A 24,957-nucleotide genomic window follows, 5' to 3' on the forward strand; every position below is an offset into this window, starting at 1 on the left:
CAATGACATTTCCAATGCTATCCCAAAAGTCCCCCATACCCTCCCCGCCACTTCCCTACCCACCCATTCTCATTTTTTTTGGCCCTGGCGTTCCCCTGTACTGGGGCATATAAAGTTTGTGTGTCCGATGGGCCTCTCTTTCCAGTGATGGCCGACTAGGCCATCTTTTGATACATATGTAGCTAGAGTCAAGAGTTACGGGGTACTGGTTAGTTCATAATGTTGTTGCACCTACGGGGTTGCAGATCTCTTTAGCTCCTTGGATACTTTCTCTAGCTCCTCCATTGGGGGCCCTGTGATCCATCCAATAGCTGACTGTGAGCATCCACTTATGTGTTTGCTAGGCCCCTGCCTAGTCTCACAAGAGACAGCTATATCTGGGTCCTTTCAGCAAAATATTGCTAGTGTATGCAGTGGTGTCAGCATTTGGAAGCTGATTATGGGGTGGATCCCTAGATAAGGCAGTCTCTAGATGGTCCATCCTTTTGTCGCAGCTCCAAACTTTGTAACTCCTTCCATGGGTGTTTTGTTCCCAATTCTAAGAAGGGGCACAGTGTCTACACTTTGGTCGTCATTCTTCTAGAGTTTCATGCATTTGGCAAATTGTATCTTATATCTTGGGTGTGCTTAAGTTTTTGGCTAGTATCCACTTATCAGTGAGTACATATTGTGTGAGTTCCTTTGTGATTGGGTGACTTCACTCAGGATGATGCCCTCCAGGTCCATCCATTTGGCTAGGAATTTCACAAATTCATTCTTTTTAATAGCTGAGTAGTACTGCATTGTGTAAATGTACCACATTTTCTGTATCCATTCCTCTGTTGAGGGGCATCTGGGTTCTTTCCAGCTTCTGGCTATTATAAGTAAGGCTGCTATGAACATAGTGGAGCATGTGTCCTTCATACCTGTTGGGACCTCTTCTGGATATATGCCCAGAAGAGGTATTGCTGGATCCTCCAGTAGTACTATGCCCACTTTTCTAAGGAACCGCCAGACTGATTTCCAGAGTGGTTGTACAAGCTTGCAATCCCACCAACAGTGGAGGAGTGTTCCTCTTTCTCCACATCCTCGCCAGCATCTCCTGTCATCTGAATTTTTGATCTTAGCCATTCTGACTGGTGTGAGGTGGAATCTCAGGGTTGTTTTGATTTGCATTTCCTTGATAATTAAGGATGTTGAACATTTTTTCAGGTGCTTTTCTGCCATTCGGTATTCCTTGGGTGAGAATTCTTTGTTCAATTCTGACCCCATTTTTTAATGGAGTTATTTGATTTTCTGGAGTCCACCCTCTTCAGTTCTTTATATATATTGGATATTAGTCCCCTATCTGATTTAGGATAAGTAAAGATCCTTTCCCAATCTGTTGGTGGCCTTTTTGTCTTATTGACGGTGTCTTTTGCCTTGCAGAAGTTTTGCAGTTTCATGAGGTCACATTTTTCGATTCTCGATCTTACAGCAGAAGCCATTGCTGTTCTATTCAGGAATTTTTCCCCTATGCCCGTATCTTCGAGGCTTTTCCCCACTTTCTCCTCTATAAGTTTCAGTGTCTCTGGTTTTATGTGAAGTTCCTTGATCCACTTAGAATCGACCTAAGTACAAGGAGAGAGGAATGGATCAATTCACATTCTTCTACAAGATAACAACCAGTTGTGCCAGCACCATTTGTTGAAAATGCTGTCTTTCTTCCACTGGATGGATTTAGCTCCCTTGTCGAAGATCAAGTGGCCATAGGTGTGTGGGTTCATTTCTGGGTCTTTAATTCTATTCCATTGGTCTACTTGTCTGTCACTATACCAGTACCATGCAGTTTTTATCACTATTGCTCTGTAGTACAGCTTTAGGTCAGGGATGGTGATTCCACCAGAGGTTCTGTTATCCTTGAGAAGAGTTTTTGCTATCCTAGGTTTTTTGTTATTCCAGATGAATTTGCAGATTGCTCTTTCTAATTCGTTGAAGAATTGAGTTGGAATTTTGATGGGGATTGCATTGAATCTGTAGATTGCTTTTGGCAAGATAGCCATTTTTACAATGTTGATCCTGCCAATCCATGAGCATGGGAGATCTTTCCATCTTCTGAGATCTTCTTTAATTTCTTTCTTCAGAGATTTGAAGTTTTTATCATGCAGATCTTTCACTTCGTTAGTTATAGTCACGCCAATATTTTGTATTATTTGTGACTATTTAGAAGGGTGTTGTTTCCCTAATTTCTTTCTCAGCCTGTTTATTCTTTGTGTAGAGAAAGGCCGTTGACTTGTTTGAGTTAATTTTATATCCAGCTACTTCACAGAAGCTGTTTATCAGTTTTAGGAGTTCTCTGGTGGAATTTTTAGGGTCACTGATATATACTATCATATCATCTGCAAAAAGTGATATTTTGACTTCCTCTTATCCAATTTGTATCCCCTTGATCTCCTTTTGTTGTCGAATTGCTCTGGCTAGGACTTCAAGCAAAATGTTGAATAGGTATGGACGGAGTGGACAGCCTTGTCTAGTCCCTGATTTTAGTGGGATTGCTTCAAGCTTCTCACCATTTTCTTTAATGTTGGCTACTGGTTTGCTGTAGTTTGCTTTTATCATGGTTAGGTATGGGCCTTGAATTCCTGATCTTTCCAAGTCTTTTATCATGAATGGGTGTTGGATCTTGTCGAATGCCTTTTCAGCATCTAAGGAGATGATCATGTGGTTTTTGTCTTTGAGTTTGTTTATATACTGGATTACGTTGATGGATTTCCGTATATTAAACCATCCCTGCATCCCTGGAATAAAACCTACTTGGTCAGGATGGATGATTGCTTTAATGTGTTCTTGGATTCGGTTAGCGAGAATTTTATTGAGGATTTTTACATCTATATTCATAAGGGAAATTCGTCTGAAGTTCTCTATCTTTGTTGGATCTTTCTGTGGTTTAGGTATCAGAGTAATTGTGGCTTCATAGAATGAGTTGGGTAGAGTTCCATCTACTTCTATTTTGTGGAATAGTTTATGCAGAACTGGAATTAGATCTTCTTTGAAGGTCTGATAGAACTCTGCACTAAACCCATCTGGTCCTGGGCTTTTTTTGGCTGGGGGACTATTAATGACTGCTTCTATTTCTTTAGGGGATATGAGAATGTTTAGATCATTAACTTGATCCTGATTTAACTTTGGTACCTGGTATCTGTCTAGAAATTTGTCCATTTTATCCAGGTTTTCCAGTTTTGTTGAGTATAGCCTTTTGTAGAAGGATCTGATGGTGTTTTGTATTTCTTCAGGATCTGTTGTTATGTCTCCCTTTTCATTTCTGATTTTGTTAATTAGGATGTTGTCCCTGTGCCCTCTAGTGAGTCTAGCTAAGGGTGAATTTTCTTCCTTCTTTTCTAGAACTTTTAGATGTGTTGTCAAGCTGCTAATGTGTGTTCTTTCTAGTTTCTTTTTGGAGGCACTCAGAGCTATGAGTTTCCCTCTTAGAAATGCTCTCATTGTATCCCATATGTTTGGGTATGTTGTATCTTCATTTTAATTAAACTCTAAAAAGTCTTTAATTTCTGTCTTTATTCCTTCCTTGACCAAGGTGTCATTGAGAAGAGTGTTGTTCAGTTTCCACGTAATTGTTGGCTTTCCATTATTTATGTTGTTATTGAAGATCAGACTTAGTCCATGGTGGTCTGATAGGATGCATGGGACGATTTCAATATTTTTGTATCTGTTGAGGCCTGTTTTGTGACCAATTATATGGTCAACTTTGGAGAAGGTACCATGAGGGGCTGAGAAGAATGTAAATTCTTTTGTTTTTGGATAAAATGTTCTGTAGATATCTGTTAAGTCCATTTGTTTCACAACTTCTGTTAGGTTTACTGTTTTCCTGTTTAGTTTCTGTTTCCACGATCTGTCCATTGATGAAAGTGGTGTGTTGAAGTCTCCAACTATTATTGTGTGAGGTGCATTGTGTGTTTTGAGCTTTTCTAATGTGTCTTTAATGAATGTGGCTGCCCTTGCATTTGGAGCATTGATAATTGATAATCAGGATTGAGAGTTCCTCTTGGAGGATTTTACCTTTGATGAATATGAAGTGTCCCTCCTTGTCTTTTTTGATGACTTTGGGTTGGAAGTCGATTTTATTCGATATTAGAATGGCTACTCCAGCTTGTTTCTTCAGACCATTTGCTTGGAAAATTGTTTTCCAGCCTTTCACTCTGAGGTAGTGTCTGTCTGTTTCCCTGAGATGGGTTTCCTGTAAGCAGCAGAATGTTGGGTCCTGTTTGTGTAGCCAGTCTGTTAGTCTATGTCTTTTTATTGGGGAATTGAGTCCATTGATATTAAGAGATATTAAGGAAAAGTAAATGTTGCTTTCTTTTATTTTTGTCGTTAGAGTTGGCATTCTGTTCTTGTGGCTGTATTCTTTTTGGTTTCTTGAGGGATTACTTTCTTGCTTTTTCTAGGGCGAGATTTCTGTCCTTGTATTGTTTTTTTCCTGTTATTATCCTTTGAAGGGCTGGATTCGTGGAAAGATAATGTGTAAATTTTGTTTTGTCGTGGAATACTTTGGTTTCTCCATCTATGATAATTGAGAGTTTGGACGGGTATAGTAGCCTGGGCTGGCATTTGTGTTCTCTTAGTGTCTGTATAACATCTGTCCAGGCTCTTCTGGCTTTCATCGTCTCTGGTGAAAAATCTGGTGTAATTCTGATAGGCTTGCCTTTATATGTTACTTGACCTTTCTCCCTTACTGCTTTTAATATTCTATCTTTATTTAGTGCATTTGTTGTTCTGATTATTATGTGTCGGGAGGAATTTCTTTTCTGGTCCAGTCTATTTGGAGTTCTGTAGGCATCCTGTATGTTCATGGGCATTTCTTTCTTTAGGTTTGGGAAGTTTTCTTCTATAATTTTGTTGAATATATTTGCTGGCCCTTTAAGTTGAAAATTCTCATCAACTCCTATTATCCGTAGGTTTGGTCTTCTCATTGTGTCCTGTATTTCCTGGATGTTTTGAGTTAGGATCCTTCTGCATTTTGTATTTTCTTTGATTGTTGTGCCAATGTTCCCTATGGAATCTTCTGCACCTGATATTCTCTCTTCTATCTCTTGTATTCTGTTGCTGATGCTCGCATCTATTGTTCCAGCTTTCTTTCCTAGGGTTTCTATCTCCAGCGTTGCCTCACTTTGGGTTTTCTTTATTGTGTCTACTTTCCTTTTTCTGTCTAGTATGGTTTTGTTCATTTCCATCACCTGTTTGGATGTGTTTTCCTGTTTTTCTATAAGGACTTCTACCTGTTTGGTTGTGTTTTCCTGTTTTTCTTTAAGGACTTGTAACTCTTTAGCTGTGTTCTCCTGTATTTCTTTAAGTGAGTTATTAAAGTCCTTCTTGATGTCCTCTACCATCATCATGAGATATGCTTTTAAATCCGGGTCTAGATTTTCAGTAGTGTTGGGGTGCCCAGGACTAGGTGGGGTGGGAGTGCTGCGTTCTGATGATGGTGAGTGGTCTTGATTTCTGTTAGTAGGATTCTTACGTTTGCCTTTTGCCATCTTGTATTCTCTGGAGCTGTGCAGGATACACTAGGCGGGGTCCTGGAACCAAGGTGTCTGTGCAGGGTACACTCGGCAGGGGCCAGGAACTAAGATGTCTGCTGCCAATGCTCAGGCAAAGTGCTCCTGTGCTAGGCAGGTCCCTACCCTCTGGCCGGGGAAAATGGTCACCTGCCTGTGCAGGATACACTGGGCGGGATCTCAGAACCAATATGTCTGCTGCTGATGCTCAGGCAAAATGCTCCCACGCTGTGCAGATCCCTATCTTCTGGCCGGGGAAAATGGCCTGCTGTCTGTGCAGGATACAATCAGCGGGGTCCCTGAATTGAGATGTTTGCTGCTGATGCTCAGGCAAAGTGCTCCCGTGCCGGGCAGATCCCAATCCTCAGAATTCTTAAGATCTGTGGCTGGTGTTGTGGGTATCTGGCAATAGTCAGCTGACTCTGCGCCCTAGCTACCCTGGTGCTGCTCGGAACAGAGGGGGCTTGTGCCCCTACTCAGACCAGGTTTTCTGCTTCCCTGACTAATGCAGTCTCAAGTCCCGCGCAATTGGATTGGAGCAGATGCTATGGGGAAATAATATTTTAAAGGGCATTAATTTATAGTTAAGATAAATAGAGTAATGATCAGTCCCATAAATGCAGAGTAACTGAAGACTGAGAACTGCAAATTAAGATCAAACAGGAATACATAGATGTTTAGTTATTTTGAATTATTATAAGTCAGACCTAAACCAATTTTCAAGGAAGAATGCGACTTTTATTCTTTGGGTAGAAGGTATTGGAAACATCCTTCAGATGTAAATGAGCATATACATCAGCTTGCGACATATTAAATGGAAAGCTATTTCATTATATCATTTCTTTTTTGGCATAACCATCAAAGGGAAAAATATTAAAATAGAAATCTGAAAGATGAGGTCATATTATCTTCTAGAACGAAAACACAGCTCTTATTGATTCTGTATCTTCAATCATTTCCATATTATGATTCCATTGGTACAAATAGGCACAAAAGATAGGACTGAGAATAAGATATTTCTCAGTTGGTAAACAAATAGTTTTTTCAGTGTACATAAAACAGTCAATTTGAAAACAACATAACATGAATCCACTTACCAAGTTCTTACATTGAAACTGTAGGTGAAAACAATTTCTTCCTTTTATAACTAGAGAATAATAAAAATAAGGTTTTTCTCCCAAAATATTTTAAGCTACAGATCTTATCATAATCAAGGTAGAAACATTTCTTTTATTTGCTTAAATATATAGAATGTGGTTAAGTTTTTCAAGCCATGGTATGTTGTCCAATGTGAACTTTAATGTACTGTTCTGCCTCTAGAGCCTGGGTGCTGAGAGCAGATGTAAACCCTTTGGGTTTCTAAAGTTGCTCCAAATTTGCTATGTATTTATTCACATATTTTTAAATAAGAAAGATGTCTGAAGCAGTATGTTAAACAAAAATAGTTTCTTAGCATTCAATATATCTAAATCAACATACTCTATCCTCATACCCAGAGAACACCCATAACAGTAAGAGAACAGCAACCAGGACACTCAAATATATTATTCTCCGTGACAATTTTATAGTATTGACTTTGGTCTCATCAGTTTAGTGACGAGTCTTGTTATGAGCAATGTTCCAAAGTACAATAGATGTTAGTGATGTTGGTTACTGAACATTTCTGTGTAACAAATATCTATTAGAATGCCATAAGTTGGAGAAGACACAAAACAGTGGGAATGAAAACATGAGAATGAATACAAGGAGACTGACATGTTAGCTTCATCTTTACCAGGATGTTAGGTAATCTAATCCAGCTGGTTAATAACCTGTAAATAAAAATCAGCTATCAGACCATTTATTAAAAGATAAATATCAATGCTGTGTTTCATCATACGTTGAAGAAATTCCATTTGTGGTTTTCCTTGACATCCTCGGAACTTTTAATAATCGGCAGTGGTAGTCCTCAATTTGCTTATGGTTTTTGAGCCCTTGTTTCTTTTTTCAATGTACTTCATATATTTAATTTTTATTGTTTTTTGCCATGTTGACCACATAAATGAAGGAGAAATTATACACAAAGCAATATACAAGCAATGGTATATGTGAATGTTCATATCATGTTTACTGTTATCTACGCTAAAATAAAAGTTCATAACATCAAAGTTCATAACTCTGTAAAACAAGTAAGTTATATATTAAGCAGCTTTCCAAAGTACTTTTTAATTTGGATTCAAAGTATATCAATTACAACCAGAATTACATTTCACTTTCAAGAGGAAACGCTGTGAACTGGATTTGAGAAGAATGGCTTCTCTTACCACATTAGGAAAAGAGTATAGAAAATTCCTCAATCCGTGAAGAATTGGTATATGTACTATGACCGTGAATAGGCACAGGAATAGCCTTGCCAGTCTGCTGGAATCAGAAATGTCACAGAAAAAAAACAAAAACAAAAACAAAAAACCTCTTACAAAGAGTAGTATGGTAATAAAGATTTGGAGAAGATTTTTGTACTTATCTTCTTTACAAAAATATGTTATTTGTACTAGATAAAAAGAGAAGTTAAACTAAAGATACTTTAGTAGATTAATTGAGGCCCAGGTGTAGGTGTTTTGTTTTGTTTTTTCCAAAACCCGCTTTAATTAGTATTCTTCGATGCTTCAACTTCCATCCAAGCCCACAAACCAGAGGTAGGGGAAAAGAAACGCTAATAGTTAATGGGGGATGTGGATCTGTTTGGACATATTTTCTTTGGGGCCATTCATACCTTCATTGCCAGAATATCAGCAGTTCAGTCCAAAATATCAAACATGAATTAGTAGTGGCAGTCCGGTCCAATCATCATGCACCAAACATGGATTCGTAACAGCAACTTGTTCCAGAGCAAATGTGAGACTCCACTGAATCAGCACAAGTCCTTGAAGCATCAAGAAGCAACCAGAATACTCTGAGATATTCTTTGGTGCATTTCTCTCTACATTGTCACGACAAATGAAGCTCAATAAAAACCAGCAGCAAAGCATTTCAAGGTAAACCAATGCAAGAGCATTGTCTGTGAAGGCCAGTGAAGCTCTGCAAGGTGAACTGATGAAAAAACAAAAAAATCCTCTCACTGTCTGTATGACGATTCTACTTATACTCTTTCCAAATATACAGTGCCTTCTGAAGCCTACGCTTCTGCAAAATATCCTCTCATGCGTCTGCTTCAGCCAAACATCCTCTTATAAGACAGCTTCCTGAAAACCAGCACATGACACAACCGTGTCTTCAAAGAAACCAGAGATTTAAACTTTAACTGTGGAATCAGACTGGTTTGTTCTTATTTTTCAAAATATTTGTTTAAATTACTGTATCTCCCATAGTTTTGTAGTTTGTCATGGTTACCTATATAGTGAAATTTATTATGTTTATGTATAAAATCCATTTTTCCATAAAACGGTATGAAGTTGAAATTCAAGTAAGTGTGTATACATGTGGGTATGTATATGTGTGTGTGTATTCTTTAGAGTCAGAGAGAGTAAGACAGACAAACATAGATGGGGGTTAATTTCATCCTTTGAATAACATACTTTTGACCTAAAACAGAATTCAACTATGATAATTGTCATACTTATCTAGTAATGAAATTTCTCCTGTGTTTATATGTAAAGTACATATTTTCATATTAAATGATGTTAAGTTGAAATTCAGAAAAGAAGCTATTAGCACTGAAAGCAGGCATATACAACACCTGTTTACAATTTCATCATTATTGAATTGTTTCTTTTGAAATAAAAGACATTGATTGGACTTTTAGCATTATGTTGTGATGCATGCAGGGCTCTGGTGGTCAAAACAAACATTTCATTTGTCTTGATTTTAATTTTATTGTAAGAAAGACAATTTATGATGTGGTATAAGGTGAAAAGAATTTGTCTAACCCATGAAAATCTTGTAATTCACAAGGCAATTTGTTTTAAATGCAGTGTAACACATGGATAGGTTGGAAGTTAAAAGACATATTTCATGAGTACTAATGACTAGAACTAAGAAGTAGAATATTTTTATAGATGGTTAAAATGATTGATGGTCTACAGCATTTTAAATGCTATATTTTTAAAATGATAGGTTTTGATAGGTGCCACATACTTATATGTCTAAGCTATAGACATCTTGGCGATCTTGTTGTTGCCATGTAACTGTGGGGAGAGCATACCTGGCTATTGTCAGGCTTTGTGGGTGTAGTCTAGCTAGAATCCCAGGAACTTTGTCTGTGTGACTGATAGTCACAGAATTATGGAGTTAGGTGCTCTGTGGTATGAGACACCTTTCTCTGGAAACGTGGCTCACTCTTCTGTCCTTTGCAGAGTTTTCTACTGGGTCCCCAGAGCAAGCCTCATTCAACAAAAACAGGCTGCCTTTCACAGTCCCATACTTCTCAGAAGATTTCAACTCATCACCATCATGATACTGGTCTCTTCTTAATCACCACTAATTTCTTAGCTCAAGCTAGCCAGTATTTATTGTCTCAGTATTCTCTTTTATTCTGGATTCTAAAGCCAGAGCCTCATGGCCAAAGTTGTTGAGTTCTGCTGCTTGCTGGGACTGGAACATGTCTCCTTTTTCCTATCACATTATAACTGTCTTTCTGTTTTCTAAATCCTTCACTGTCTAAGCTTGGCTCACTTGGAACTTGCTCTGCCACTGTCTTTGAACTCAGATATAGACATGCATTCCTCCTAAGTACTAGATTAAAGGTGAGGTTCACCAAACCTTGATTTTAAGTTTTTCTTCACTCAGAACTTGCTCTGTTCTAGGCTGGCCTTGAACTCAGAGATCTGCTTGTCATTGCCTCCTGGAATTAAAGGCTTATACTACCATGCATGAACTTAAATTACCTGGGTAGATCTTTACCAAAGGTCACCACTTCCTTAATTCAATTTAATATCCTTGAACACAAGTTTCAGTTCTGTTTCACTTCCTGTTGTCCTTTTAAAATTCAAATCATATATTTTAATCTTTTCCATTCTCGGCTTACTATGCTTGTTTTGAAAGCTCTTCATGAAACTTAACCAGAGAACAAAGTCTATGATGGCTGTTTCTGATACTTCCCTTGTTAATGCAATTAATCTGAGTCTCTTCATCTTAGCCTCCTGCTATCTCTTCAGACAAGGGCAAAAAGTAGCCATGTTCTTTATCAAAATAGTACTAAAACAGTCTCTAGGCCACATATTGATGTTCTCCACTGAAACATCTTGGGCCAGGTCTGCACAATTTCAAATCACTCTCAGTAATAAATTCTTCCATATTCCTACTAGGATAGCCCATTAAGCCCCAATTTAATGTGCTCTACTTGTTTTTCAAATCCAAAGTCCCCAAATCCATATTGTTCCAAACAAATTATGGTCAAGCCTATCACAGTAATATCCCACTCCTGGTACCAACTTTTGTCTTAGTTAGGGTTTTACTTTTGTGAACAGACACTATGACCAAGGGAACACTTTTAAGGACAACATTTAATTGGGGTTGACTTAGAGGTTTAGAGGTTTAGTCCATTATCACCAAGGCGGGAACATGGCAGCATCCAGGCAGGCATGGTGCAAGAGGAGCTGAGAGTTGTATATCTTTATCTGAATTCTGCTAACAGAATACTGGCTTCCAGGTGCTAGAATGAAGGTTGTAAAGCCCAAATGTGGAACCTTGAAAGGCAGCCTGTTTTCTGGTTGAGTTAGGTTTAAACCCCAGAGATAAAGCAGGTTAATCTGCAAGGGATGGAAGGTCTGTTTGCAATGCTTCCAGATGTAGGCTCCTATCCTGAGGCCCCTGCTCCATAATTCTGTGACTATCAGTCACATAGGCTGTCTGGTCTCCACCTGGCAGTAGCCAATTAAGCTCCTCCCCACAGTTAGCTGGCAACAGAAAGGTAGCCCAGCCCATTATAAAAGGGGTTGCTTGGCCCTTCGCCTCTCTCTTGTTTCTTTTGTCTCTCTTAAGCTCTTGTTCTCTTACTCTCACCTTTTGCTCTCCTTCTACACCACCCTATTCCTCTCTCTCCATGTGGCCATGGATGGCCTCTAGTTCTCTACCTTTTCTCTATCTCTCTATTTTCCACAAAAAAAGCTTTTTCTTTTTTTCTTTTTTAATTTTTTATTAGGTATTTTCTTCATTTACATTTCAAATGCTAACCTGAAAGTCCCCTAACCCTCCACCCAACACCCCCTGCTCCCCTACCCACTCACTCCCATTTCTTGGCCCTGGTGTTCCCCTGTATTGGGGCATATAAAGTTTGCAAGACCAAGGGGCCTCTATTGCCAATGATGACCGACTAGGCTATCTTCTGCTACATATGCAGCTAGAGACACAAGCTCTGGGGGTACTGGTTAGTTCATATTGTTGTTCGACCTATAGGGTTGCAGACCCCTTCAGCACCTTGGATACTTTCTCTAGCTCCTCCACTGGGGGCCCTGTGTTCTGTCCTATAGATGACTGTGAGCATCTACTTCTGTATTTGCCAGGCACTGGCATAGCCTCACACGAGACAGCTATATATCAGGGTCCTTTCAGCAAAATCTTGCTGGCATATGCAATAGTGTCTGTGTTTGGTGACTGAATATGGGATGGATCCCTGGGTGGGTTAGTCTCTGGATGGTCCATCTTTTCGTCTTAGCTCCAAACTTTGTCTCTGTAACTCCTTCCATGAGGATTTTTTTTTTGTATTCTAAGGAGAAATGAAGTATCTACAGATTGGTCTTCTTTTTATTGATTTTCTTGTGTTTTGGAAATTGTATCATGGGTATTCTAAGTTTCTGTGTTAATATTCACTTATCAGTGAGTACATATCAAGTGAGTTCTTTTGAGATTGGGTTACCTCACTCTGGATGATATGCTCCAGATACATCCATTTCCCTAAGAATTTCATAAATTCATTGTTTTTTTTTTATTAGGTATTTTCCTCATTTACATTTTCAATGCTATCCCAAAGGTCCCCCATACCCACCCCAATCCCCTACCCACCCACTCCCCCTTTTTGGCCCTGGGGTTCCCCTGTACTGGGGCATATAAAGTTTGCAAGTCCAATGGGCCTCTCTTTGCAGTGATGGCCGACTAGGCCATCTTTTGATACATATGCAGCTAAAGACAAGAGCTCCCGGGTACTGGTTAGTTCATATTGTTGTTCCACCTATTGTTTTTAATAGCTGAGTAGTACTCCATTGTGTAAATGTACCACATTTTCTGTATCCATTCTTCTGTTGAGAGACATCTGCGTTCTTTCGAGCTTCTGACTATGATAAATAAGGCTGCTATGAACATAGTGGAGCATGTGTCCATATTACCAGTTGGTACATCTTCTGGGTATATGCCCAGGAAAGGTATTGCTGGATCTTCGAGTAGTGCTATTTTCAATTTTCTGAGGAACCACCAGACTGATTTCCAGAGTTGTTGTATAAGCTTGCAATCCCATCAGCAATGGAGTAGTGTTCCTCTTTCTCCACATCACTGCCAGCATCTGCTGTTGCCTGAATTTTTGATCCTAGCCATTCTGACTGGTGTGAGGTGGAATCTCAGGGTTGTTTTGATTTGCAATTTGGCTTTTTCTAAAAAAAAAAAAAAAAAAAAAGCATAATTGCCACATTTTCTCCCATTCATTTTTCATTTCCTTCCGCTAATCCTCACTTTTCTCATTTAATTCCATATGAAAATAATGGCTTTTCTTTATCTTTATGGTTTTACACACACACACACACACACACACACACACACACACACACACACACACCACAGATATAGATAGATAGATAGATAGATAGAAAGATAGATAGATAGATAGATAGATAGATAGATAGAGATAGAGATAGAGATAGAGATAGAGATAGAGATAGAGATAGAGATAGAGATTACTTTAGTGTTGTATGTAGATAATTTCAGTCCTGACCAGTTGGTGTTATATAACAAGTTGCGAGTTTTTCCCAAGGATGACTCTTTTTCCCCTTTCTCAGCGTTCCTATAGTTCTTTGTTTATAAAGGGGTTATCTGAAATTATCCCTTCGATGGTAACATGCCTATTGTTGTTACAATTTTTCAAGTCATGTTTTGCAAGCAGTATTCTTTTTTCTTTCTTTCTTTTTTTTTTTTTTTTTTTTTAGTATTCTTGAGGTATCATGATGGAAGGTTCCCTGAATTTTCTAGAAGACAATCTCACAGCACATTTCCTGATCTTCCAGATCTTATAACCTTTCTGGACCTTCTTTTGATCCTTAGGTTCAGGAGTTGATTACCCAGTTTTATGTCAGAGACAACTACTGAATAAAACAATATTTGAAATATTATGAAATTTAAGAATACATATCTACTGTGTTTAGAAGAAAGTTCTGATTGGGAAAAAGATGCCTTTTAATAACAGTTTTGTTTTTTATTTGTTTGTTTGTTTTGGAACAATAAAGGAAAATACAAAATGTTCAGGTCTTTCTAGAAGTTTCACTGTTCTTCCAACAATCCAAACTTCTCCTCTACTTTGATTATTTTGAATGGCAGCTCCTTGTTCACTACCTTAGTCAATCTCAGAAACATGCAGGGATGCTGCTTTCCTTCTTGTGTCCTCCCTGATCCCCAGGGTTTCCCCATCCTGCTTTCTTAACACAAATATAGACTGCCTCTCCATGTCTGGAAGTGGTCTTCTGGATCCTCCCACATGAAGGAAAAAACATCAAGAGACTGCAAGAGGTTACAAATGAATAAAACATAATGGACTCCCTGCTGTTTTCACAGAAACTAGCTGCTGGAAAATATGGTAATGTCTGTAAAGTTTTTATGGTATAAACAGTCTAATAATACACACCTATGCAGGGTCACATTACATGTAGTTTCCAGTGCCCTAATTCAAGTTAGTGTGACTTAAGAATACTTATTGCCAAGCACCATAACTTTACTAAATGAGAAACCTAAATCTCTCTCTATGCTACCCTTACTGCTCTGTTTAGTCTTCTGGCAAATTAATTTTAGCTTGAAACTCCTCTCTTTTCCATTTGTGAAAAGGGAATTTCAATTGAGATGGTACCTCCATCTTATTTGAGTTAATATATGGGCCAATTTTTTGATTAATGATTGATGCGGGAGGGTCCAGTACACTACAGGCCTTGATACCACTAGGCAAGTAGTCCTTGGTTATATTAAGAAGGCAGGCTGATTCAGCTATTGAAAAGAGGGAAGACACAAGACAGAAAATCGTGTTCCTCCATTATCTCTGCTTCTAGGTACCTTCCCTGACTTCCCTCAGTAGTAGACTCTGAGATGTAATATGAAGTAAATCCTTCCCTCCCCTATTGCTTGTTTTGGTCAAGGGGTTTATCAAAGCAACATAAAGCAAATTATGAAATTTACAATGCATGTTTTGTGAGGTTTTTTTCATGCTTTTCCTAAATATCTTCACAAAATCGTGGATGAAAATCATGTCCTCATGGAGACATCTTCTAGAAATGATTTTGTACAGTGGCAACAGACACACTGCTGTCTTTCTTGTTGGCAGTCACAGTATTAACTCAGGTCACACTCTATTTGAAATAAACACACCATATACAGGTGTATATCGAATCAAATACAGAAGACAGAACTAGGGAAATTTCATCTCTTTCTGCTTTTATGGGGAAATAAAAGGGCAGAGAGTTCACTTGAGACTGGGAGCTTTTGCAATTTTTCTGTCTGATTAAACTTAAAGTGGTGTGTTACTGGGCCAAAGAGCTTAAGGGCAAATGAGAAACTCAGTGTGCATTGTTACAGAACAGAGGAAAGAGGCCTGGGAACTTGGTAATACAAGAAGATTGGTCAGCTGTGAATAGCTCTTAAATACAAATTAACCCTTTTTAAGTTGACAAAACCTGATCAGTTTTCAATTACTTAGCAGTATATAAATCACACTTAGGTAAGAACCCAAAAAAGTGGTGGAAAATAAAATGAGATACAATTGTACTAATGAGGATATTTGGGTTTCCTGGAACCACATAGGAAAAAAAAATTATTCTTTGCCTTCAAGCTAGCATATGTTAGGGTTACTTGGTAATCTGCAGAACAAAAGACTATTGAAAGAAAGAAGTCAAGTCAAGAAAGTTGAGAGAGATGGAGAAAAAGGAGGAAATACAAAGGAAACATTTTATAATTTTTCTTCTTTAGCATAACTTCTTTGTATTTCCTTGACTTCTTTGTATTTCCTTGCTGGAACTCTGAGTTACAGGTAAATCAAATAACCTGTAGTTTTATAGACTTACGATAATCTATCTTTCTGTCAGGTCCTCACCTAAACTGTTCTATATAGGACAACCTTGTTCTTCCTCTTGTCTGGCTCATATCCCTTCTTTGTATCTCAAATCCTCATCTTGGGGAAGTGTTCCCTGAGGTACTTCAATACTGATGTACATCATGATATCCACTAGTCAGAAGTAACATTTTATTTTATCTACCCCTCTACTTTTCCACTTTAGTAAATTTTTGCAGAAGGATTAGCACATACATTTGGAACCAGCTAGTCATCAGTAATGGCTTCTGATGATAATTCTCCAATATCAATTACTCTCCTTAAATCACTGTCATTACAGAAGAGGAAATACCAAAATGAGTAAACTAGCATCAATGTAAATCTAGTATAAATTATATATAGCTTCCATATGCACTTACAAAGATGGATTACTATAGTTAGTTTTCTTAAAGCGTGAGTAAATTCCATATAAGCAGAAAAATATAATTGCAAAGGTGATGCATGTTATTTTTCAGTAGCTGCCAGACATTCATTGAGAAAATAAGATAATCATGGCATTTGCTTTAATTCACATAGCGTTGAACTAATCACATTTCTAAATCTCCTTGTTCTAGACTCAGTCTTTCAAATGTAATATTTCCTCATCTCGGAAAACCCAAAGTCCTATGCATTTCCAAAATACAAATTCAGTTCAGAATCCTCTTACTACTATGCAACTATCAAATAGAAATTCTAGTCAGTGTTGATGTTATTTACATGAGTTTTACATTTATATTTACAGTTTAACTGGTTTTATATTTATGCTTAATGGACATAGTTACTACTGAAAAGATTTTTCAAATATTACATGCCATCCCACATATTTTAAAAAAACTTCATCAAATGTTGGTATTTTTAGGACATAGAACATTCCTACTTCAAGGGTTACATATGAGGGCATGCATCAAATTTAAGGAGAAAGGGAAGCTAAAATCCATTTCAGACCTATCATATTTTAGAAAGTGCTTTTCATGATTAATGAAGGATCTCGGACATTCTCAGGATCATTTGACTATAAGGGCATTATAGTTTCTATTACAATATAGTTACAACCGATAATGCAGGCATAGCCTTATGAAATAAACCATCAGTGTTCACATACAAACTGGCATTATTTAATCCTCAACATCAAGAGCATTGTCTGTTTATTACAACATGAAGGAAAAAAATAAGAAACAAACTTATGATATATTAATACATTTTCCAAGGTATGCAAGCTATTCTTAAATAACAGTTCTTAAATAATAATGCACACAGAACTTTCCAAAACTGGATAGAAGCAAATGCTATTACACTTCTAAATAAAATCTATGCTTTGAAACAGAAATATTATACAAGTAAGCACGAGAATGTTTCTATTCTTTGAAACACATGACATTTCCACTTGTAGTTGTAAAATGCTAGAGACATTGAACATTAACTATATGTATATAGTTACATACATACATTCATACATATTAACTACATATACATGCATATATAGTTAATATATATATATATATACATATATATATACATACACACATACATATAGTTAATATGTATGTATGGATGGATGTTTGTATGTATTGACATTTTACACAGGGTCTCACTATATCATCTCAGCTTTCTTGGACATTTCTATGTAAATCAGGATCTCAGAGACCTACCTATCCCTGATTTCAAAGTGCTGATATTAATGTTGTACACTACCACTCCTGCCATACCTATTATATATCTGAAGCAATCAGTTCAGTAGACTTTTCCCTGTCATGCTACAGAGTAACTGTACTAGTAGTTGAAGGTTGATTTTTCTCAACTTAGATAACATACCCCAGTATTTTAATGGAAAAGGAATGTACACAGGTTATTTAAATGCTAAACATATGATGCTCCTTCACTATATGGTTGCCAAGATATGGTCATATCATCTACAGATTGATCAACAGATTTAAATTCTGGGCCTAATTAAGATATGGGATGATAGGGTATCAAAAATATCTTAAGAGTTGTGTCTGAATTTTGAATTGTGATCCTCATTACTAAGTAAAGCCTACTGAGCCATCTGCCCCTTAAAGAAACTATATATAGCTGCTAAATATGAAAATTAGACTACTTATTCAATCTTTAAAATGTGTTTCTATCAAATCTTGGACTTCAAAATGATGTTTATTATTTTTATTGAACTATGAAAATCTACACCTATATGTAACACTCAGCTTCACATTCCAAGACCAGTTCCATTTATTGATGTTCTATACATTCTACTCTCCCTGAGCGTTAGTATTATGAAAGTACCCAGTCCACTTGATAACGTTTCAAAATTACTATGTTAAAATCTCCCCTTTAAATTTATACTCACTTGTTTTTGTTTTCTACTTTTGAATGGGCCGTTTAAGATCAAATGCTTCATAAACCCCTGAACTCAAGAATTAAGTTTTGGAGGATGTCAATCATGGAAATTTGACACTCTGCTCACTTAGTCAGTGCAACATGTCTATGTCTCTAAGGAGATGGTTGGAAGAAGAGGTCTATTCAGCTGCAGACTGCAGAATACCTTTGACTCCAGACTACAAGATATCTTTATCTAAAATATGTGCTGCTCATGAATGGATCCTTTTCATACCCATCCAATCCAGCATCTTGCATTCAACTTTTCAAACCATTTGAGTACTTGACTTATACTGTTTTGTATAGGTAACTATAGTGAGGTATTGCCAGAGCATTTTTCATTTGAGTGATTTCTGCCCATAGATTACTTAATAGCACAATTACATTTCATCCTTATGTATATGTCTCTAACAGTGTTCTGGCAACCCAATCATGTAATCCTTACCTGTCATTCAAGGCCAGCCTCCAGTTCTTTTTTATCCTTTCAAAACTTACTCATAGACTTACCTTTATGTTGAAATTTCAAATGGTCTTGGTAGTTTCATTTCATTAAAATAAATTAAAATTTTATTAAAAATGTGAAGGAGAAGGCAGAGAGGATATTGGAATTTACACAGCATAAAAACAGAAAAGATGACTCTGAGTGTAAGACAATACAGCTCGAGAGAACCAAAGGGCACACAGTGACAGTGAGGGAAGGGGACAACCAGAACAAACTATAATGACACATGTTTGAAATTTATCTTACTGATAATTATTTTTATCATGTGAAATTTGAATTTATTAAAAATTTGAATTTTTATTTTTCATACATATAATTTCTATTGATTTTTTGTGAGGTTCCCACCATGCATCCTAGTCCCAATCATTTCCCCAATTCCTCATATCCACTTACCTCCCTTACATCCTCTGAACCAAAAGAAAATAAACACACACACACACACACACACACACACACACACACACACACACACACAGACCAAAATAAATCATAGAAAACATCTCATCATGGAAGTTGCAGTGTGTCACACCGTGTCCCACAGTATACCCTCTGCTCATACAGCTGCAATGAAATATTGTTTGGGTTCAAGGTCTCTGATTTCTGTGATATTATGTGATATTGTATCTGCAGCAGGATTCTTCCAAGTTATCCTGCTTTTGCCTTTAGTCATGGAGATTGTGCAGCTTTGGATCAGCATGACCAGTACTTCCATGTACCCCAACAGTTCACAGATAGTATTGGTTTGGAGGTAAACCAATAAAAAGCTGTAGATCTGGGCCTGTGTGATGAGTGTGAGCTGAGCTCATCAATATGCTTTCTCTCTCTTATTTGCACCACCAAAGAGCGTTCTCCAACGCTGTTTCTGCTAGGCTGCTCAATGTCACTATCTGCAGGAAGCAGGGACATCTCTCCCACTCACACACATTTGAGCCTGGCTCAGCAGTGGCTTGGCTATCAGGGTTAGCTCCACTGTGTTGGTCGGTTGAGGTAGAGGGCCCATCTCCAAAGTGCTGCAGTTAATGAGAGGCATGACCAGTTGATCACAGATCCAGTTATCCTGACAGTCAGGTGTCCAGCGGTGAGCAGACAGAAGAGGTCATCCTGATCATCGTGGTACTCAAGCTACCTCATCTTCATGAGTGGTAGGGCAGGCTTCCCAGTATTCAAGTCTCCAGGGAAAACTCATCCGCGTTCCCACAACTAGCACCTTTCATGCAAGGTGCAGGGCTATCTCCCAACTAGGGACAGGGCCACCTCTCCCACTCCCAGGACCCTGCAGCCAGCTCTTCCACTTCCCTTGTTGGGAACAAAATAAAAGGGGGGCCTTGGGGGCCCTGGGGAATAACGGAAGGAAAAATATGCCCACACCCCGCCAAAGTTTCCCTATTCTCTGGTCAGTCAGGTATGGGAAGGCTGCTAACATCCTATCCACTCATCCCTAGGTGGGCATTCCTCTATCCCACTCTTCAGAAGTGGCCAAGGGGCAGCCCTGCCTGCCCCCTCCCCGAGTTATTTTGCTAAAGCCACCAGGGTGATAGATGGTGGGGAGTTAGAGAGAAAGAGGAAGAGAGGAGAGGAAAGGAGAAGACAAAGAGAAAGGGAAGAGAAGAGAGAAGTGAGAGAAGTGAAAGGTGAAGGAACAAAGGAGTAAGAGAGTGAGATGAGGGCTGAGCTCCTCTTTTTATGGTCTTCACTGTTGCTAGGTAACTGGGGAGGAGTTTAGCCTGAAGGTCAGAAGCTTCGGCCATTGCTTACATGACTACTGACCATGCTTCTCTTGTGGGGGCTGTGGAAGTTGGTACCTTAGGCAGGGGCCAGAGTTCCAGGATCATGAGGGAACGCCTACCGTGTCATGTATGTGACCACCGGGGTTCAAACCTCAGCTCTACTGGATACCAGCCTGCAATTCCTCCACAATCCCTGATGTAGAAATGGGCATCAGGTTGGAGATGGAGTGTTGAACAACTTTTTGCCTGTGCTACTTTATAGCCTGCTTCTGAATGCTGCCACAGATGAGAAGTAGGGCCAGTTCTCCAGACTGTAGCAGGCAGTAAGGAAAGGGTACAGTTCTGTATACATAACCTTTGGTTATCATCCATACTCCCAGGCAACTGCCCAGACTAGAAACATTCTCATAGTCTCTAATGGTAATATGAGCCACTGACATAGACACTGACCCTTATTGCTGCATGGCCATGGACACAGAAATGGCCTTGAGCTATAGCATGAGCTGGGACTTCAGCATGGACTCAGGTGGTAGGAATGGCTATTCACAACTGGCTGTTCTTCTGCACTCTTGAACCTCCACTTCCATTTCTCCTCATAATGCTCAAACTATTCTTCTTATCCTACTGAGTTGGGCTTGACTTGCAGTCCCTAAATAATCAATGCTTTAGTTATGTTTGTTAAGGAACAGATTTCGACTGTTCAATTGCTGATTCTTAAACAATAATAACAGCCCATAAAAATATCTTAAAGTTGTTAGATGGCCAATTTCTTAAGGAGGAAATGAGAGAACTCAAACAGGCTGACTCCATGACAAACTTCAAATTGGCAGTTTATGAGACTAGGCCTAGATCAGATCTCTGTTTCCTAGAACTGGGCAAGTCCAGGTAAGTCAATTATTAGAAAAATTCCAGGCCTTTGGCATCCAATCAGAAATTTCCCTACCATCAGAAGCTGCCCCACCACCTGGCCTCAGGCAAGGACAATGAGTCAGCAACACTTTTCATTCTTCTCCAGCAAGTTTCCAGTCCCCCCAGGCACCAGCAATGGTTCTGGAATCTCTCTAGATATAAATTACTGAATTAAGATAAATGTCACCTACCCATCCCTGGAGTTCTGCTAATGTGCTTTAAATTGGGCCTGTGAACTTACTTCTGAGACTCTATCTTGGTAAATGGTACAGCCCAGCATGCTGGACTTCTGCAGAATAAAACACTCTGCTTTTGCATACTATTTGAATCTTTGGTATAATTCTTTGTCGAATCATGAACCTTTCCATCATCATGGTCATAAAAATAGGAGTGTCAATGCAGACATAGTCCTGAAGATGGAGATGAGAGTTCTCCATCTTGATCCACAGATATTAGAAGGAGAATAATGGCTCTTGTTTTCTAATGTCATTCTCTTCAAAGAGAAGTGCCTAAAATTCAGCTTTGTTTTTTGTTTTATTTTGTTCTTTTGTTTTTTGGGTTTCTTTTTGTTTGTTTGTTTGTTTTTGTTTTGTTTTTCTGATGCACTCTGACTAAGCAGTGTTTTTAATTCAGAGAAATGTTTCTTTACTTTGGTGGCATTCTTTGAGGTGTTGCTGGGTGTTGACAGCCCCAATATATGTGTTCTTGACTTTGAAACCAGACATATTATTGAAAAAAGTGTAACATGAAAACAAAACGATTAGTCCTTTAGTTAGGCCCAGGCTTGAGAATGTGAACTTTTTGACTCAATGCTCCAAGGCATGCTAATCATAAAACAGATATTGACATTCCTCCACCCACCCGCTTCCTGGGTTCAGGGAGTATTTGTTCAAAAAAGGGTCACCCTGACCATTCATGGAACCTGCTATGCAAATGTGCTGTTGTTAGAGGCTTATACAAACTGTCTTGAGAAATAACCACACAATTATCAAGTATTTTTCCGTGTGACTTGTGGCTTCCTTGTGACTCTTAACTGGTATTTTTGGTATTTTCCAACAACGCCCCACCCCCACCCACTTGCGTTGTGTTGTTTTTCCTTTAAATACCCCCTTACCTAGCTACACAGGGCTCCATGGTCCTCTACCCCTGCTTGGTGTATGACTTTGAGCCCCAGAGTGAGCCTGGAATAAAATCCTCTTGCAGTTTGCATCAAGACCATTTCTCATGAGTGATTTGGAGCGTCACTTCCCCTGAGTCAGAATGTGGGGGAGTCCTCACGTTTTGGGACTTTCATTATGACTCAGGCTTGAAGAGTCTGGATCCTTTCTCTTTTTTGACTTTGGGGTGGCTTTGTTTACACCAGTGGCCGTGTTGCTCTTGAGTGCTCACAAGAAGCTTCTACTTTCACCACTGCTTCCCACTGTTCTTTTGCAGGTTCTAGAAGTAATTAGATATACACTTGTAGAGGCTTTGTACTTTTTAAAGAGTTGCCCTTTTTGTAAAAGTGAGTGTAGGATTTTTTGCTTCTCAATTTAAAAGTTTCTGTATCTTAGACATCAGCAGATCTTGGGTATGAGATTTACTCTTGAGTTATCCAAGGGCAACAATTGAAAGCAGTGTAGACATGTGTCTTGAAAAGTGCTGTTATCCTTATCTGTTGAACTAAAGGCCTAGAGGAGCTAAACAGCCTGACTTGGGCAGCTTTCCACTAGGCCTGAAGGGCCTGATGTAAGGTAGTACTCAAAATGTCTGTTGTTTATGAAAACCAGTCCAGGATATGCTACCATGGTAGCCCAGCCAATATATTCTAATGTTGAAAGACATGCGAATTATATTTTATCCATTATTTCTCAACCAAATTCATAAAACTAAATATGAATATCATTTACAACCAAAATACTATGCTAAACATTTCATTTTCTTCTAATAACTTTGTCTGTTTCAAAGTATTTTTTGTCCAAATGTGTAAGAGGAACTTCAGTAATTAATGTGTGATTTCTATAATTTCTTCAATGTTTGATTTGGCAGCATATGGAGAGGAGAGGGGGCTGAGTAGGATAATAACACTGGGCTGAACTCCATGTTCTACTACAGTATTCTTTGTGCTGAGAATTGGATACATCAGAAGGACTTTTCTGTGTTAAATGTCTAGGGGAAACTTGGCACAGTATGCTTTGGCCCTTTGTGCATCCTGATCATGCTGAATCAGATCCTCTACATCTGTATGGATAAACAACTGTCACCTTGGTTCTCAGAATCAAGATGTGTGCCACAGTAGTCCTGAGAGAACTACTCAAGAAGAAGATCCAGCATGGCCTGAGGTGTGTTATTTTCTTCTGTATGAACTTGTATCAGATAATCTGCTGGTAGCTGCTTTGGACTTGAGCAAGAAGTTTCCTTGCCAATTGTGACAGGACATGAAGTCAGAAGCTGTAACTGTGTGACCTTACATGAGCTCTGGGGTTTTTCAGCTACTATCAAACACTAAAAATCTATACATAATTTCCAAGTATACTAAAAATTCCTTGGAAATCTGAATTAATGAAGTTTAAAACAATGGTGTCACAGTAGATAGTCTTTTGACTGAAAGATCCCATTGCCTTTGCCATTTAGACTGAAAGGTCACCAATCATTAACTCCATGATTGAACTAAAGGGTATATCATGCTAAGTTTTTCTGTCCTGGGCACTTTGAGAATATAGAATTATACAGATAAAATAGAATTGCATCCTTTCTCAATTGACAAATGAAGATAAATAATAATTTAAATAAGAGAAAAAAGTGATGAAGTATAATCTACTAGTTAGCAGCTAAATGGATAAAATACATAGAGTTATTGTTCCTGTACTCCTTTCCTATAGGAAATATTTTCATTCCAAATAAAGAAAATTTGTGGGAAGAGGTATTGTTTATACTCAGCTTAAGAGAAAAAAAATAAAATATTAACAGATGTGAACAGAGGAAAGCCTTCCATTTCTGATGGAAATTTGACCAAGATATTGCTACTTTATTTCCTGGAAAATGAATGACAGTGAACTTCTGTCTTTAGTCGTCACTGCTGTTAAGTGGTTCTAAAAGATCCCTAACCTTGTCAAAAGCATCAGCAATGCAGACACTGATCTTGCTGGAGGTACAGCAAGGGCACTGATCTTGCTGGAGGTACAGCAAGGCCATGGCTTGCAGACTCTTGTGAGGTTAAAAGAAGAACCCCACAGCTTAGTCTGCCTTTAATTTTACCTATTCTTTTAGTCTGATTCATATTTTCTAAAGAAAGTATTTGACCTAAAATATCACTATTAAAAATTGAAAATCGTTCTTTTTGCTTTAAAATGATACAATTAATAAAGATACCTATTTGTCAACACAAGATTTTCTTTTCATCAGAGATATTCTTCAATTATGGAGAAATTATATTATGAGCCATTGTTTGTCCAGTCATAGAGTAGTTCATTTTGATTAGATGTTTTCTCTGTTTATGCAACCAAAAGTATGAAGTGCTTTGCTTGAAAATGTTTTGACCTTGCTTTGATATCACGGTCTTCTTTCATGGTATGAAAATCTTTCACAATGTTTAAGTCATTCTTTTCATGGCATGGTACATTCTAGAAAACAAAATCTTAAGTATTGTATTAATATCCTGTTTAAAAGCTGCAAGTAATTTTCTTTCATTAG

The sequence above is a fragment of the Mus musculus genome, chromosome 17 (assembly GCF_000001635.26).
Source record: "Mus musculus strain C57BL/6J chromosome 17, GRCm38.p6 C57BL/6J".
Lineage (NCBI taxonomy): Eukaryota > Metazoa > Chordata > Mammalia > Rodentia > Muridae > Mus > Mus musculus.